This window comes from Tursiops truncatus, chromosome 5 (assembly GCF_011762595.2).
Source record: "Tursiops truncatus isolate mTurTru1 chromosome 5, mTurTru1.mat.Y, whole genome shotgun sequence".
NCBI lineage: Eukaryota > Metazoa > Chordata > Mammalia > Artiodactyla > Delphinidae > Tursiops > Tursiops truncatus.
This window is the reverse complement of record NC_047038.1, coordinates 78818442-78838657: the sequence shown is the minus strand read 5'-3', so window position 1 is coordinate 78838657 and position 20216 is coordinate 78818442.

The following is a 20216-nucleotide window of genomic DNA, read 5'->3' as shown; positions in this document are numbered from 1 at the left end:
CTCCTTCTCTCCCTTCCTCTCTCTTTCTTGTCTTTCTTCTCTCTGTCCCTACATAATCTTCCTCAACTTAAAATGGGATTAAGTCCCAATAAATCCATTGTAAGCTGAAAATCAGTTGAAAATGCATTTAATACACCTAAACTACTGAACATCATGGCTTAGCCTAGCCTACATTGAACATGCTCAGAACACTTAGAATACCCTACAGCTGGGGAAAATCATCTTAACGCAAAACCAATTTTGTAATAAAATGTTGAATATCTCATGTAATATATTGAATACTATACTGAAAATGAAAAGCAGAATAGGTGTATTGGTACAGAATGACTGTGAGTATATCTGTTGTTTATGCTTGTCATCGTGTGGCTGACTGAGAGCTGAAGCTCACTGCTGCTGTCCAGCATCATAGGGAGAGAGTATTGTACTGTGTATTGCTAGCCTGGGAAGAGATCAACATTTAACATTTGAAGCACAGTTTCTACTGAATAAATATCACTTTCACACCGTCACGAAGTTAAAACTTCATAAATCAAATCACTAACTTGAGGACCATCTGTATACATTCTAATGGACAATCAAGAGGCCTCTGAAATGTAAGAAGGCAGAAAAGGGAATAAAAAAGTTTAAGACCAGAAATTAGATTTTAATATCATTACTTATTGAGATTATAATATGGGATAACTTCTTTGTCATAAGTTCCATTTGAAAGAAACATTCCTGTAAAGCTATTCAGTGTAATATTTTAAATACTTGAGAGTCAACATTACGTACTTTAGCGAACGATTTAAAAAATAATTGACCTAAAGTAACCCTGGTTTTAGACTTTTGAGGAATTATAATAATCAACCATATATTTTTCTCTATGTATAAGATATCTCTTATTAGATTTCACAAGGTTAAACGTTACGCTACAAGATGATAAAGTATTTCAAGCTTTGTAGAATATTTGATCTTGGAGGTAATAAATTATCATAAATGAAGTTCTTATAGTGTTATATCCTTCCCACATATTCTGTATTCTTGGTTTTACATCACCTATTCTTAACAAAGCAAAACTGAAGCAGCAGGGAGAGAAGAAACACATTTGGATATACACTTATATACCACTCACCAAGAGATAAACATCCTAAATTCTAAAGTTTTTGCTTATTTGATATGTCTACAAAATGGCTACCGTATATTTGGGCATTGATTGATTATTAAAGGATTTATTGTCAGTTTGAAACTTTATTGACTGTTTCTACTCTCCCATTATTAGTGGCTCCATGTATGAAAGACTAAACAAATTTATAACTCAGACTCAGAAAGTCTGATAAGAAAACTCAGATGATGATTCTGTTAATTTATTCTAGATTCTTAGTTATTTTCAGGCTAAAACAAAAATAAATAAAATTAGTCTTCTTGGAATTGAAGATTTTTTTTCTTCTGTATTAAAGTTCATTTCCATTAAAAAAAATTCAGTGGCTTATGCATACATAGTCTTAAATAGCTGACACAGGTCATGTGACTTCTCTGGGTCACTGTCATGTACATAATGACTCACCAACCTAGAGGTCTTTCATTTGTTTGTTCCATTGTCCCCTAGGGGCTCCACGGCATATCCTGGAGGATACCCTCCATCAGGGTGACTGAAGAGCCGAAGAAACACATTAGACTCTTCAGGATCTTTGGGATGCCAGGCCTAGAGGTAATATAATGTTTTTTCCAACATTCTCTTGGCAAGATATTAGTCACAGAACCTAATTATTTGCAACAGAAGCTGGCAAATGGAAAGGAGCACGTACTAAGTTTCAATAATCATCACTGCCGTAGTTTCTAGTTTTGGCAAGTAAGAAAGCAACAAAAATGTGTAATGAAGATTGAGGTTGAAAAGATTACTGTTGTTTATTAAGTGCTCTAGTATGTCAATAGAGACAGAAGTGACTGGTTTTCAGAGCTAGGGAGAGTCTTAGCTTTCAGCTAGACCCAGTTCCTTATAATAAAAGGAGTAAATTGATGTCCACTCACTTATTTCTTCCTTCTTTCATCTAGTATTTATTTACTAAATGCATCATGTGAGCTAGGCCCTCTGTTTACACATGGAGAATGAGATACCATTTCTGCTTTAAACAAGTTCAGAGACTTTGAGGAGTATTGTGAATTAAATGCACCAGTAGATGCATGCACAGGGTGCTCTGGAAGCAGAGAAGAAAGAGCACCCTCTATATGAAGAATGGGATTTGGAGAGTTGGGAGCTGAAAGAAGCATGTTCATGCAGAGTCAGTAGGGTGAGTTAAGCCAACTGGGTTAAACTGGACAAAAGAAAGGAAAACCCATGTTAAGGCATAGGAGAACTTGGAATAAACTGGGAAAGGCAAATATTTTACAAAGTCACTTTGAGTCAAGCAAAGTGATTTGTTTAGGCTCCAGGACTCACTTACTTTGTAACCTAAACTTTAATGGTGGTCTCTAGAGTTCCAACCCATTTCTCTTTCTTCCTTGGAAGGAAAACATGTAGATGGGTTAAAAGCCTCTGGTGTGGGACTGGTATAAATCCTGCATTCCAGTTTTAACTGTTCTAAGGTGTTATTTGTTGAATCCTTAGGTTACATACCTTAGTTCTTGGTTCACAATAAGCATTTGATAATTATTTGCACACATTATTATGTATTTAAGTATATAAGGTATTAATTATATTTTATTGTGGCTTAATGTTAAAATTCATAAAAGGGATTCCATGTTTAATTTATTTCTTATTGCAAAAGGAAAAAATAACTAATTCACACCCATTACATGTGGGTTATGTGGTTTATTGGTTAAAAAAGCTTTGGTTGTTCAGCCGCATAGTTCCTTTGACAGTTTGTCCAAATGGTCAAAGCATCGTAAGCCTATTAAGTACAATTCACTATATTTGGCATAAATATCATAAAATGGAACTTTTCAAAAACACTTATTGAGATTTTAGAGTAGAGAAGCAATATTTTTTTCTTAGTGATCAAGACTTAAGGATATATTGAAATCTATTGTTTGGTTATGCCATTGATTACACCTTGGTTACACATGGTCTCTTCATAGATTATAGCATATGAGACTATTAAATAGGAGTCAAGAGAGGCATTTCCAGAAGTCAAACTGCAGTGGAACATCAACAGTGAATGCATAAGGAGTAGAAATCTCTAGGGAGAAGATGGTCTGTACAGACAACTTTGATTCTGAATTCTGACTATGCTATATATTATTTTGTACTCTTGTATTTGTTACTTATAGTTTGATACTAATTTTCTTCATCTTAGAAACAGGGCTAATAATCCATCCTATGTGATGTTTTTATAAAAAAAATCAAATGAATGATTTCTGCATTTCATTTCTTCTAAGTACATATGTTTAACATTATGACATTTATAAAATTGGAATCAGTCCTACATAGATAGCATGTCATAGTTTAATTGGTGGTATTTATTTTTCTTTCTTAGGGGTACATAAAAGAATAATGTGTCTTTCAATTGATGGATTTGATGAAATAGATATATGTAGTTCACCCTAGTGCTTAATCAGTTTTATTTTCCTTTTTTCCTCATGTCACAAATTATTTAGTCATAAAAGTATGTCGAAGAGCCTGTGCAAATAAAGTAAGTGGGCAATCAGAAAAATTACCCAGATAATTTTCTAAGAATAAGATTGTAGAAAAATTTAGCTATGTAGCAGAGATGTTTGAATTTATATTAAAAAGACAGTGTTTATATTAATATAGTTTTTTATGTAAGGGAGATAGTATCAGTTATAAGCTCTCTGAGGGAATGAAATTGTAAAGGAAGTTAAAAGATTCCTTGACCTTCTCAGGGAAGATTCATACTGTGTCTCTATGATCGGACTTCTTTTCTCAGCTGGTGTGTGTGTGTGTGATACCATAAAACTATAGGCCAAAACCTAATTTCCCAACATCTAAGACATTGTACTTTCTGTGATTTTAAGAGAATTCTTGAAACTATCAAGTAATTGTACAATAAGACAAAAGCCACTTTTCGTATAAGTTTAAAAATATGTCAGAATGGAGTTATTTTCCAACTCTTTTAAAATATTTTAATCAGAGACTGCTTTATTTAAAGAAAAGTTACTTAGTAATCTAATATTTAACACAGATGAAAACAGAGCGGCTCACATTCAAAAAGATGGTGTGATCCAATGTCATCTCGTTGGTCCCTCCCTTACGCTCTTTCTACCAGGAGGAACACTGGGGGAGCTAGGTCTTTGGAACAGCCAGAGCACAGTTTGCAAACTACTTCCACAAAGTACAGGGGTGTAGAACATGAGAGGGCTAACATCTAAAAGTGGAATTCTGTATTGGAATTTGGAACCAGCGTGAGAATGGCTTTAATAATTTTTCTTTATTTTTTAAAGGGTGATTTCATCTAATTTAAATAAAGATTTTTTAAAGTGTATACATTCAGAAAAAAATACAAGATGTGAAACTGTTTGAGTTTGTACCAGTTCAAAGAGTTGTTATTGATTGCTCATTCACTATAAATGGAGCTGTACTCTGATTCAGAAGAAAATATTGTGACCCTGCAGCTCAGTAATAAAACAAATAACAACAAAAGAACAAGAAAAATAATTTAATGTCAGACTATACTCTGATAAAGTTGATGATGCTGAAACTCTCCCTGCTCTTTAATTGAAGGATGGTATTAATTCTTTGAAACCTTAAAGGCAAAAATCCATTATAGACTGGATAGATAGTAATACTCTCTCGAAAGTATTAGTTGCAGTGCCTCCATATGAAGAATACTTTTTTTTAATAAATAATTTATTTTAGTGGTTAGATTCCCTTGTAAAACAATAACCAATACATATTAAACTCTAACAGAAAATATTTTAACTGGATTTTTATTTTTCATTGGTACACGTCATGCTACATACAATTAGTTCCTTTCTTTTCCTTCTGTCTGCAATTTGCGATAATTAACAATATCATTTTGCAATGATAACAATATCATTTTGCAATATCATTAACAATCTTGTTGGTGTCTACTAACATTATTCAACATCCACCTTTCATGTATAAAAGGATATATTGTATTCAATACCTTTTATTTAACACTGAGCATACCAAAACGGGAAAAATTGCAACTGTGTTGAAAACTGGACTAGTGACACCCAGAATAATGAAAGTTTTCATAAAGATTGTTTAATGCCTATGATTCAGCACTTTTTATGAAAATAAAATATGAAGTATTAATTTTGTGAAAGTAGTATTTGATCTATATCAAACAATATAATATAGTATACATATACATATATAAATATATATAAACATATATAAACAAATACATATAAATAATTTAAAACTACATATGCTCTGGAGATATTTCTAATTAGAAAATTAATCTAACTCTCGTATAACCTTTATATTTTTTAATGGAAGCATATTCTTTTTTGTTTATTTTAATTTTTATTATAACAAAAACAAATTAATAGACATATACATACATGTACACGTACAGCAAAAGATAAATATTCTACTTATTAATCTTAGAAATTTTCAGATGTATGATAATACATGGCACAGTAACAGAGTTAGCAATATATTTCCTTACTATAATATTAGTTGAAAACTTATAAGAATACAATTTTTATTAAAAACATATATTAAATAATTTCACAAAAGTAATTTCACATCTATATTTAGTACTGTTAAATTAACTACTATTAAAATCAGTAATTTAAGTATTTACATGCTGTCTACCACAGTACTATACTTCAATTAAAAAATCCACATTAATTGGCTCTAAAATATTGCATTACATGAAGGTAGTACTTTCAAACACAATTTTCCTGGAATGAAGAGCAGGGCAGCTCTTTTTTGCTGTTGATAATTTTATTATTATCCTTGTATTCCATAATCAATTTCTCCCTTAATCACATTCTTGTAGAGAAGCCATCTTAAGTTAGGGCAGAACAGTCTTTGTTATACCTCCATTTACCTAGAAAAGTGTCAGTAGCAACTTTCTATTCTTAGAATATACTTGAAGAGGTCATTAAAATGAAATGCATTGAATCATACTGAAGAGCTCAGAGAAACATTAAGGGTTGTATGCTGCCTACCTAAATCTAGATCAAGAATAACCATTTTAAGTGTTTCCCAAGTAGCATTTACTAATACATGAGATTTGGGGATTAAAGTACACTGTGATGGCACCTGATATCTGACTTCTAGCCTTCAGAACTGTGAGATTTCTGTTGTTTAAGCCACAAATCTATGGTATTTTTTTATGGTAGGCTGAGCAAACTAAGAAAAAGGGTTATATGGAGTAATAATTAAGACAGTCATGTATTCAATTAAGAACTCACTTGCTATCTCACATTAGAACAATGACTCCTCCAAGTGTTTACTGATTATTTATTTACACCAGAGAACTAATAAAAGAACTAACTTAGCTCATTAAACATGCACACACACACTTGCATACAATAATTTTATGTTATAACTGAGCAAAGATTCGGCTCAAAGTTAAATGTCAGAATGCATATTAAAATATAAAATGATATTCTCAATTTCTTTATAGTTTATATGTACTTATAACTCAGCTTCTCATGTTAAGATCTTTAAAGGAGAAATTCAAAATATAGTTTCTCTCTGAAACTCACATTGAAATACAGCATCAAAGACATTTAATTTAACCTGTAAATATAACTTAAAGTCCCATTTACAAATAATTAGGGAAATTTTATTTTTACATTAAAATAAGTATTTCAGCATCAAGGAAGAAATGTTCTTCTAAAATAATACATGAATTAAATATGTTTAGCTGTGTGGTTGACTTAGTTGGGATGACTTGCAGGAAATATAGTAGGCATGAAAGCAATTCATTAAGAGGTAAACAAAACAAACTTTACAAAATGAATTGCCCTTCTCAATGGCAGCAATATAAGGGAAACAAGAGTGAAAAATGTGTAAGAACAATTTAGGAAATTAGGAATAATATATACCCAATGTGGGCTCTACATTTTCATACTTCACTTTTTGGAATAATTTTGTTAATAGTATAGATCTGGTTAATGTGAAATGACATTAAAAGCAATGTTATATAGTTATATAACCAGGATTTATCTAGTAATACACTATAATTTTGATTGCCCAAAAAGTACAAATACACTAGTACTCAGTGGTCCAGCAACTTCCAAAGGCAGTTTCAGGTTCAAAACTGATCCAGCTTCAAAGGGCTTTTAATTCTTTAGAAAGACCAAGTTACTTATTTTAGGTGTTAGCTTATACATTTAGAAAACTCTATTTATAGTCTTGAAAAATACAGATTACGATTAAAAACTAATTGAGTCCTTCAGCTAAGATTTTGCTTATATGGAGTATAAAAATGTCAGTATAAAACTAAATTTTTGTTCTTTTACTTCGGACTCTCTGAGAGGAGATTATCTAATAACATAGAAGTCAAACTGATTTAAAATTACCTAGGAGTTGCTGTGTTGTATTAAGGGGATCTCTTTTTGAGAAATCATTTCTCCTAGCAAAAACAAACATACATATTAATTAATCTTTGAAAGATATTTTATCCTAAAATAGTCAAATGCAGCCTAACATGGCTCTTTAGTTACTTTATGGTTAAAACACTAGTCATTTTCTACTTCTGCATAATGACTTGCCCCCAAATTTAGTGTCTTAACATGCATGTGTAATTTTGTATTTCTGGACAACTGGGTTCTCTACTTCAGGGTATCTCATAGTCTGCAAAGTGTCCGCTGGGCCAAAGTCATTTCAGTGCTTAACTGGACAGGATTTTTAGCAGAAATCAGTTTCTAGACGTTTGTTGGACTGATTCTGTCCTCAGTTCTCTGCCAGGTGGGCCTCTCCAACATGGCAACTTATCATTAAAGTATGCAAGCCAAGAAGGCAATAAAGTGAGTCTGTCATCAGGAGATAAAACTCGTGGTCTTTCTTAACCTAATCATAGAAGTTATGGCTTATAACCACACTGGTAGTCTATTGGTTAGAAGTAACTCTCAAGGAGAGGGGATTACCCAAGTTGGTGAATGTCAAGAAATGGGGATCACTGAGGGCCATCTCTGAAAGCTGTCTACAATAGTACATATTAAATTTGTCAATTTTCTTTCAGACTTCGTTTGTATATCCTTCATAGACATTAAAATAATGCTGCTTTATTATTGAGACGGTTATTGAAATGAAAGTAAATACATTGGGTGAAATTTACACCCAATATAAATTCAGTACAGGAGCTTTTCAGCAAATTAATGTATTAGCAGTTGTAAAGAGTTGTTTAAAGTAAGAAACTGTCTCTAGTAAAGAGATCAAATGAAGTCGTTCTTTTTCTTGGGTTGTGAAACCATAGCAATACAGATTTCTATAGCATCAAGGGACTTTACTTGTGTTTTATGTGAATTTAAAAGGACTACACTTAGATAGATTACTCTAAAGTAATATGGGTTCTGATGAGGTACTTCATACAGCTAGCTGAGCTAGCCAAAGGTAAGGAAAGAAATACAAAAGTAACATATATTAGACTGTGATAGATTAATAATAATAATAAGGATAATAATAATGATAATAATTATTATCATTATTTAATGCAAGAACTGCATACTATTTTCCATGTAATGCTCTAAGTATTTTATAAACATTAATTGATTTTATTTACATAGTAACCCCAGGAAGTTGATATTATTACTATTTGCATTTTACAGGTAGGGAAACTACTGGAAAGAAAAGTTAAGTTACTCAGTAAGAAGTAACAAAGCTGGCCTTGAACTTAGGCAGTATGGCTTTAGTCTCTGGGAAACTAAATATACTGCCTCAGTTTAATAACAATTGGCAATGACTTATTATGTGCTTGATTATGTTCTGGCTAATCACAATATACATATAATACTGAAACTATTACTGTACCGATGAAACTGACACAGTGAGAGGACAAGGAGCAATCCAAAGCCAGACAGCTAGTAAAACATAGGGGAAAAATATAGAAGAATCTAAAAATAGAAGACCTATACCACTGAATTAAAAATGAAATTAATTAATTTTAAGTGCTCTAAGCAATTAAATGAAAAACTTTAAATATGATAGATTAGATTCTTCTGGCTTTAAAAACATACTGTTTCTGGATTGTTAACATAGAGATTCAAATAAGAGAAAGATTGACACATATAACTTGACCTGATTCAAAAAATACCAAAAAAAATAAATTGTTAACACTTTAAGTCAGTAGAAATGAATGTTAATGTATTTTCATTTGTTTGTAGACTTCACTAAGATCAAGTATGTTCTGGATATATAAGTATAAATCTTTAACTTAAGGGCTGAAAGTAATTCAGTAACATATTTCATGATCCCTATACTATTTTGTAACACTTTATTTTGTTATAATTTTAACATACAGAAATCAATTATGAACTACTTGAGCATTAAAAATATTATTTTTCTTAGCCACTAAAAACCTCATGCACATTTCACAAGCAGATTTTCATATATAACCATGTTAAAATATTAAAATGTAACATTTATAGATTTCTGGTATCTATTAATACTAATTCAGATGAGCTATCAATTATCAACTGTGACAAAAACATTTTTACATTTTTAAAATTCTTGCCCCAAATTCACTCTAGGACAAAATATTATGTTTAGTGATTATTTGTCTTTTTTCTCCTTTAATTTGGAACGTTTTTCTTTCATGTATTTTAAAGACTATGTTCCATGAGTCTTACAAAGACTATAACCAGTTTTTTTGTGGAATTGTCCTTCAGTTTGGCTTTGTCTGATGTTTCTTCATGGTTAGATTTGAGGTGTTACATTTTTGGCAGGAATGTTACAAAATTTCTTAGTGCATCATGTAAGTAAGTACGCATTGGTGAGATTATCCCAATATTGGTAGCATTAAATGATCATTTTGCATAAAGTAGTATATGCTAGGACTTTTCACATAAACTTATTTTTTTCTCTCCTTATAATTAGTAGGTAACATGGGGGGATATAGTTTGAGACTCCACGGTCTTAATATCCTGTTCTTCATGAAAGTCTCTTACACTAGTTTTAGTATCCACTGATAATTTTCTATCTTCAATGTAATACAAATTGGCATAATAGTGTAATAAGGAGCTTCCCCTCCATCTCCTTCATACATTTGGTATAGAATTTATGGATCTTTATTTTATTTTTTCGGCTATTATATCTCTTACTATCAGTATTTATTTTGGTGCCAAAACTTGTCAAACATTAGAGTAATATTCTGTATGATTTCAATTATTTGATACTTGTTGAGACTTATTGTATGGGTAAACTAATGTACTAACCTGATGAAGAGTCTATGTTCATTTGAAAGAAAAGTAAGATTATGGAATTCTATAGTAACATAATCTTGATATTTGATAGTGTTGTTCAGATTTTCCACATTCTTACAAGTTATTTTCTGGTTTGTCTGTCATCTGATGAGAGAATAATATTAGAAGGTTCCAAACAAGATTATTGAATTTTCTACTTCACCCATTATTTCTGTTAATTTTTGCTTAATATATTTTTAACTCTGTTATTAGGTACATATGTATTTACAACTGCTATGTCTCTCTGATGAATTACCTTTCTATAATTATAAAATACTAATCTTTAACTCTGATATACTCCTTGTCCTCAAAGGTATTTTGCCTGTTCTTAATATAGTCATTCAGGAACTCTTTTTTTATATTTTTTTAGTTTAATTTTTATTTTATATTGGTGTATAGTTCATTTACAATGTTGTGTTAGTTTCAGGTATACAGCAAAGTGATTCAGTTATACATATACATATATTCATTCTTTTTCAGATTCCTTTCCCATATAGGTTGTTACAGAATATTGAGTAGAGTTCCCTGTGCTATACAGTACACTCTTATTTTTAATGATCACCTGGTATTTCTATTTCCATTCCCTTACTTTACACTTGTATGTGTTTCTTTATTTAAAGTATGCTACTAGGAGACAGTTATTAGGGTTTGGTTTTTTATTTTATTGAGTCAGAGAATTACTGTATTTTAACTGATTTGTTTCATTTACATTTAATGCAATTACTGACATTGAGTATATCAATCATTTTGCTAAATGCTTTCTTTTTGTTTGTTTGGTGTTACCTCCTGTTCCTTATTTCCAGCCTTTGGGGGATTAATTTTTTTCTACTCCCATTTTAATTCTTATATTGCCATTTCTGCTATACTGCTTTTGCATTCCTTTTTTAGTCACTTTAAGAATTACAATACACATCCTTAACCATCATATTCTACTTCCATTCAATGTTTTATTATATCACTTAGAATGTAAGAACCTTGCAATAATATGGTTTCATCCCCCTGAACTTTGTGCTGTTATTATACACATATTGAATCTACCTAGATTAAAAACCCACAATATATGGTTAAATTTTTCTTTTTACCTATCATATATTTTAAGATGTTAAGAGATAAAAATAAAAAATGCATTAGATTTTATATTTACCCAATATTTACTATATCTGGTGTTCTCCTCTTGAGACTATAGATCTAATATTCATCTGACATCATTGTCTTTCAGCTTAAATAACTTCCTTAAACAATTTATAGAAATAACTTTTAGATTGGCATATAATATACATACAAAAAATTGCAAACATTATAAATGTCTCAGTGAATCATCAGAAAGTGAACATCACCCAGATTAAGAAGTAGAATATTAATAGCACCTCAGAAGCCCTCTGTAGGTCTTCCCAGTTATTGACTGCACTCTCTTCCTCAAAGATAACTTTTTTATACCACAGATTAGTTTAACCCACTTAAACAATTTTTGACTTGTAAGTCTGCTATCTACAAATTGTCTCACTTTTAATTTGCAAATATTTTTATTTTATTTCCTTTCAATTATTGTTTTGCATTTTTAAGTATTATAGGATAACATCATCATTAATTATTATTATTTTATTTTTTAGCACTTCAGTGATGTTGTTCCATTGTATTCTATCCTCCATTGTTTCTGATGAGAAATCAGACTAGACATATTTTTTTTGTCCTGTTTGTATATTTTCATGGTGCTCTTTATTTTTTATTTTCAGCATTTCAACTATGGAATGCATAGTGTGGTTTTCTTTGTATTATTTTGCTTCTGATTCTCTGATCTTCTTAAAATCTTTGAGTTTATGCTTTTTCTTAAAACTTGATAATAAATTAATCATTTTTTCAAGTACTTTATAATCTTTCTCTCTCTTTTCAGTCTTAAACTCCAAGTGTGTGCATGTTAGACCATATTAAATTGGTCTAACATGATATTAATGTTCTTTCACTTCTTTTAAAGTAGTTTTTGTTTATTTGAATTTTTGCTTGAATAATTTATATCTTCAATTAACATACAATTTTTATACTATCTATAAACTCATTAAGCCCACCCAGTACATTTTTCATTTCTGAGATGTTAGTTTTCTTTTGAAAGTTCCATTTGGTCTTTGCAGATATTCTTTTTTCATACATGATGATCATATTGTCTTTAATATCTTTGAGAAATATTTACAAAGACTACTATAGAATCCTGTTTGTTAGAGTATCTGGTTCCTCTTGGGATCAGTTTCTGTTGCCTCCTTCTTTCTTGACTGTGGGTCATTCTTTTCCACTTCCCTTTTTTTCTTTTCATATCTTATATTGATATATACTAGGAATAAGCATAGGAAGTGTGGATTATATTTTTTTCGTTTAAACAGTACTGATTATCTTTTCTGACAGTCAGTTAAATTAGCTACCTCTGGCCCTTTAGACGTACTTTTATTCTTTGCTTGACAAGTCTATTTCAGTTTTTAATTTAGACCTAGAGGATACACTTTATTCTAGAGCATTGTTCTTAACTCTAATCCATTGTCTATATGTAGTTTCAGTTGAATGCATAAGGTACTCAGTGAGGCTCTCAACTCTGTCTGGGATTGAATTTAACATATTCCATCACTGCAAGACTTTGTCACTGTTCATCTCTTACCCTCACAGATTCTATGAAGCCCTTTCTGACATCTTGGCCTTTGCATGTGCCAAGGTATACAGTGGACAACCAAACAGACTTTTGGGGAAGCCTTATGCCCAGGTCTCACTTCTTAGGTAACTTGGTCCACACATATTAGCCTTTTAAGTAGCTTGCAATTCTGATCCATCTCTGTCTCTCTCCCTCTGTGTGTGTGTGTCTCTCTCTGTGTTTCTCTCTCCTCTCTCCTCTCTGAAGACCCACTCTTTGCTTAGTTTCTGCCTCCCTGTTTTATAGGAAGATTCATCCCAAGAAGAAAGAAAAGGCAATTGTAGAATTATTTGTTGACTTACCTCAATGACCACAGTCCTGCACTATGTTGTTCAGTGCTTGAAAAGTATTTTCTCATCTATTTTTCCAAGTTTTGTAGGTGTGTTAAGAGAAAAGATAAGTCTGGTACCAAGTACTCCATCATAGAGACTAGTGAAAGTCTTTCATACTATTTTTGAATTATGTAAAGTAAGGTATATATTGCCATTTATTTTTGAAATAGGAATGAAATTCAAAATAATAAGGGTGTGCCATGAGAAAAATAGATATAATATGCAGATCTGCTAATGTTGGGATTAATGAATTAAACTTTGTATTTAATGTTTGTTCATAAAACCTCTGCATTACATTTCTTCTTTATAAATGCCCCCCTCTATTTATTCAAGTTAAAACTGGCTAAGCTGCTGTAACAAAAAAACTCAATGTACAGTAAATTATATATTTCACTCTCACATTAGCAGTCTACAAACATAGGCAGCGCATGGCTAATGGGAAATAATACTGTCCTTAAGTCATGGCTTCCAAGATTCTTCCAGTCATTTCAAGCCAACAAAGGAATAATAAAATAAACAACTTTGTCTTTCAGAGTGTACTTTAAATTTGCCCATATCACTTTCACAAATGCCTTTGGCTCTGAACTGAGTTATGTGATAACACCTGGCTCCAATAAAATATGAGAAGTATAGTCTTTTGTGGGGAAGCCATATGCCTGGTTAAAAGTCAAAGAATTCTAGTAGTAAAGAAGGGGAAAATGAACAATGGGGACAAACCGTAGACTATGCCACATCTTCTGTATCTGACCCTCTGGGGTCCCAGAATAGTTGCATTTGGTTATTTTCCCACTTTCTTTAGTTAGAAAGAAAGGAAACACTGTAGTATGGTGGAAGGGCAACAGAGATTTGGATTTAAATAATAAATTGCCAGTTTCTTATATGTGCTCATGAAAAAGTTACTGAAAATCCACAACCCTCATTTTCTTTATTTTATAATGTATATATAAAAATCTAACTGAAATCATCAGAAAATCTACAAACAGCAAATGCTGGAGAGGATGTGGAGAAAAGGGAACCCTCCTGCACCGTTGGTGGGAATGTAAATTGATACAGCCACTATGGAGAACAGTATGGAGGTTCCTTAAAAAACTAAAAATAGGATTACCATATGACCCAGCAATCCCACTACTGGACATATACCCAGAGAAAACCATAATTCAAAAAGACACATGCACCCCAATATTCACTGCAGCACTATTTACAATAGCCAGGTCGTGTAAGCAACCTAAATGCCCATTGACAAATGAATGGATAAAGAAGATGTGGTACATATATACAGTGGAATATTAGTCATAAAAAAGAATGAAATTGGGTCATTTGTGGAGACATGGATTGACCTAGAGACTGTCATACAGAGTGAAGTAAGTCAGAAAGAGAAAAACAAGTATCGTATATTAATGCATATATGTGGAATCTAGAAAAATGGTACAGGTGAACCAGTTTGCAAGGCAGAAATAGAGACATAGATGTAGAGAACAAACGTATGGACACCAAGGGGGGAAAGTGTGTGTGTGTGGGGGGTGATGGTGTGGGATGAATTGGGAGATTGGGATATGTATAAAATAGATAACTAATAAGAACCTGCTGTATAAAAAATAAAATGAAATTCACCAAAAATAATCCAACTGAAAGATGATTTGTTCTGAGGATAAAATGTACCTGAATTACAGTGTAGGATTTGACTTACAGTAGGCACTCAAGATCTTCCTCTTTCATTTTCCCTCTTCTTAGGTTACCCATCTCTTACTTAAACACTATGGAATTTTTAAACAGAGAAGTAAAATTTGAGCCAACCAATTTTATCATCTCATTTTTTGTTGTTGTTATCTATAGGGTTTTGATGATAATATATTTAATTATAAAATATTTGTTTCAATTCTGTCAATCTGTCTTATAACTACAGAAAATTATTCCAATGAATCTGAATATTAATCTAGATTAATATTGCTTATATTATGCTCACAGTCTAATGCTGCACAATGCAATATGAACTCAGTTAATTATATATTCATAAAACATATAACTGCCTTAGTTAACTTTAATGAATGGGGCATTTGATGGAAGAATATATGTCTTCTTGAATTTCTAAGTCTGACTTCAGTAAACACAGAAAGGAACACATATTTTTCTTTAAAGTACCTTTATTTACTATAGACAGTAGTTCTCAACTGGGAGTGACTTTACCATCCAGGGAAATTTGGCAATGTCTGGAATCATTTTTGGTTGTCACAATTTGGAGGTGATGTTATTCATGGGTAGAGGCTATAGATACCACTAAATATCCTACAATACAGGGCAGCTATCCACACAGAGAATTATCAAGTCCAAAATGTGGATAAAGCCTAGGCTAATAAACCCTACTGTAGAAAAACATCTTTTTACTTTGCTCTTCTGTTGGATATGAAAGCAATTTCTTGAGAAGATGTAGTAAAAAAAAATAGTTCACATCACATTGAGAATGTGTTTTTGTGGGAGTTTAACATGTGTTAGGTGACTTTATTTAAGAGTCAAATGTTTCAAATTATGCAATAGTAAGCATGGGTATATGTTTGTTGTATTTGCTATAGTGATTACTTATGGGCAAAGTAATGGGTGTTAAAATTCTTTCCGTGTTTCACTTGAGTGTTCATTCCAATCCAGTCATTCCAAGGCATAGATCATTGCTGTATTATTCACAGTTATATCCCAAGTACCAGATGAATGCCTAGAATACAGAACAAGAAATTGTTTCATGTAGTCATGAATTAGTTAATAGAGAAGCTTAATTTTAACAATTACATTTATGTTCCTTAGTTACTCAATAAAATATTTTTTACAAATGGTTAAATGCAAAGGCCAAGTTAACAATATCGAGTTAGTACAAATTCTGAATTTTTAAAGTCTGATTTATTAAAATTCTCCCCTTATGCCTAGTTCTTTTAAAAATTATCTGCTATCAAAGAATTACTTTTACTCTAATGACCAATAAACTTTTCACTGTTTCCCCATATGTTGGGAGGCAAAGAATAGAAATTGTACCTGTTGTTCTTCTGGAAAACAGTGCTCCTACACTGTTGGCATTATTTTTCTAATGTCTGATATGATAATATAATACTGGGGACTTCTGAAGCTATGATTCTAGAGCGTCTCCTGTCACCAATGCTTGTGACTCCTTCTCATCCATTCCATTTGTCTTCAGGATGAGCCCTTAAATTCATAAGATAATTTCCTGAGGTCTTTCTTTGTATGTTGGTCCCTTATAATTATCCCTAAAGCCATAATAATTTATGTATTTTATTATGATAACAAAGTTTCATTTCAAAATATACCTTCCAAGCATAACAACATATTCTCTTTCCTATTTTGACATATGCTTAGAATGTTAAATTTCCTAGCCCTTTAACATTGCTGCTAAGCCATTTTCTTGACAGTGGTTAACACAAAGTATATTGAGTCAAACTGAAAGTTTTATTTTTGTACATACAATTATTTGAAACCCTTTTTCTCTGATATAACAGTGGTTGTCAAATATTTTAGCAGAAGAATCCTTTTTATTTGAAATAGCATCTTATTAACTACACATGTATAAAAAGGCACTATTGTACTCTATACAGTTATGAGTTAAAACATAATACAAAGATTATTTAACATCATCCATTGAGAATTTAAGCTGTTTTGGCAGAGCTAAAACTCATATCATGGTTTTAGATAAAATTTCCAGTTATATCTCTATTTTTATTCAATTTATTGCAATATACCAGTAAAATGTTTATGTCCACAAACTATTTGTAAATGATAACAGATCGTTTTTAAATGTTGTACTGTGTTATCTCATCCCGTGGCAGATTGTCTCTTCCAAAGAACAACCACAGATATATTTCTGGTCCCAAACATCTCCACTCCCCAACAAGTAGTGGAATTTATTTCCCTTTCATTTGAAAAAGAACAAGACTTTGGGACTTCCTTGATTAGTAGAATGCAATGAAAATGGCATTATGTGACTTTGAGGCTAGGTCAGGAAAAGGAGTATGGCTTCTACCTGGTAGGCACTTTATTTCTGGAATCTTATTCTTGGAACCCAGTCACCATTCTATAAGGAAGCCAACCTAGTCTATACAGAGTCCCACTAGAGAGGAACTGAGATGACTAGCTTACACTCAGCATCTACTACCATATATAAGCAAATAAGATGACAGTTGAATTTAGCCCCCAGGTTTCAATTCTTTCTGAAGCTCATATATCATGAGCCAAAAAGCCATTCCTGCTGTTTCTTGTGTTAATTCCTGATTCATAGAGTCACTGAAACCGAAAAAAGTTATTTAATACTACTAAGTTTCAGGTGATATGGTAATGTGTTACACAGTCAGAGAAACTGAAATAGATATTGGTGGTGAGAGTGGACAGTGCCATAACCAAAAACTAAAAATGTCCAGGGCTTTGAGAACATGGTCCTGAAGAGATCATTAAATGAATCATGATAACCCTGGAGGAGGAAACTGTCAGTGAGGACTTAAATAAAAGTGAAGAAAATATTCTTGGAAATTATATAAAAGTGCTCCTTGCATGTGGTGGTTAAAAGTTTAACAATACTGTTGACTGTGGTAACATGGAAAGTAGAAAATGAGTCAAGTGAACCTAATGATCTAACCAACAAGAACAGTCAGAAGGTTGAAACTGCTGTCTGGCTGCTTCTTGCTACTTACTGGATAGTATGAGAGGGATTCGATAAGTTAAAGATCTGCTAGATATAAAGGAGCCAAGAAATGATAGGTTTGAAAACAAAATGTTTCTCCTTCTTGGTCTCTTAAATGTTTCCAAATTAAGAAAAATCTTCAAGTGCACTGAAATAGGCATTTGAGCCCGGAAACTTCAAAAGACAAGTAACAAGCTGGGAAAACAACTTAGTTGCAAAACTGACTTACTTTCTTATAGAAAAGAAAGTGACTCAGGTGATAGACAGGAGTCCAAAGGATGCAGCCAAGAGCTACTGTGAGTCATTTGCAGACAGGAGGACTTATTGGTCAAGAAACTGCCAACAGGGCTTCCCTGGTGGCGCAGTGGTTGAGAGTCCGCCTGCCGATGCAGGGGACGCAGGTTCGTGCCCCGGTCTGGGAGGATCCCGCGTGCTGCAGAGCGACTGGGCCCGTGGGCCATGGCCTCTGGGCTTGCGCGTCTGGAGGCTGTGCTCCGCAGCTGGAGAGGCCACAGAGGTGAGAGGCCCGCGTACCGCAAAAAAAAAAAAAAAAAAAAAAAGAAGAAACTGCCAACATATATTTAGCTATATTTCAGAACTGTTATGAACTAGTAACTCGTATGTATTTCACACTTTTTTCAATTTATAGAGGAACTGTAGTGGATATTCTATATCTGATCCACCATTAAATATTGGATATATGAGGTCAGATAACTTGTCCTTTAGTTCATAAGTCTTCACATGGAGAGAAACTATACTTAATGAGCCTTATTCATATGTGGTCCCAATCTATATGCTGAGATTCTCGACCTCCAGTCTATGCTTGAAATATCCTAATGTGATGTGACTTTGGAGAGGAGAGGTGAAAATATTGTGCATGTAGGAAAAAATTCATTGTTGTGCCTAGAGGGCAGAATGTGGCAGATTATATTTTCTGAAAAAGGTCACAGCAATATTTCTGGCTCATCTGAGAGAAAATTGATAGTCCCCTTTAAGAGATGGGGCCTATCTCCACTCTCCTGGAAACTGAGAAGGACTTGTGACTGTTCAATGAAGATAATACAGTTAAACTGCGTGATTTCAGGCTAGCTTAACAAAGGCAATGCAATTTTCACTTGGTCATCCTTTTCTCTCTTGGGACATCTACCTTTGAAACCCAGTCATCATGCTAGGAAGTAGCCCAGACTAGACAACACGGAGACACTGTATGGCAAAGTCCATGTGTAGAGTACCTAAGACTCTCAGCTTATGGCCATCATCAACCAGCAGACCTGTGAGGGCACAAGAATTCATCTGATCCCAGCACATAACTTTCATGTCATGTAGTTGAAGCTCCAGATATCATGGATGAAAGACAAACTATCACTGCTGTGCCTTATCTAAATTCATGACTCACAGAACTTTTAAGCATGATAAATGGCTATTTCACATGGCTTAGTTATGGGATAAGTTGTGACTCAGTTGAAGTAATAGGGATAAACTCCTTTAGAGGCTTAATCCAGAAAATTAGTGTGTGGAAAGTTTTTTTTCCCCCCCCAGCTTTATTGAACTATAATTGGCAAAACTCATTGTGAACCATATGTTGATTTGCTACATTTATATACAGTGAACGCTTGAACAACACTAGTTTGAACTGCGCAGGTCCAATTATATGTAGCTTTTCTTCGATAAGTGCATACTACAGTACTACACAATCCAAGACTGATTGAATCCATGGATGCAAAATCACAGGCAGCGAGAGCCGATTGTAAAATTATAAGCATATTTTTTATGGCATGGGGGTCAGTGCCCTAATCCCTCTGTTGTTTGAGGATCAATGGTATTTCAAAGTGATTACCCTCACAGCATTAGCTAACACCTCCATCCTGTTGTATAATTATCATTTCTTTCTTTGTGATGAGAACATTTAAGATCTGTTCTCTTAGCAGTCTTCAAGTATGTAATACAGTATTATTTGCTATACTAACCATGATGTACACTAGATCCCTAGAACTTGTTACTCTTATAACTAGATATCTGTACCCTTTGACCATTGTCTTCCCATTTCCCCCAAACCCCAGTCCCTGGTAACCACTACTTTACCCTTTCTTTCTCTGAGCTTGGCTTTTTAAGACTACATATTTGTAGTCTTAGTGATATCATACAGTATTTGTCTTTCTCTGTCTGACTTATTTCACTTAACATAATGCCCTCAAGATCCATCCATGTTGCAAATTGC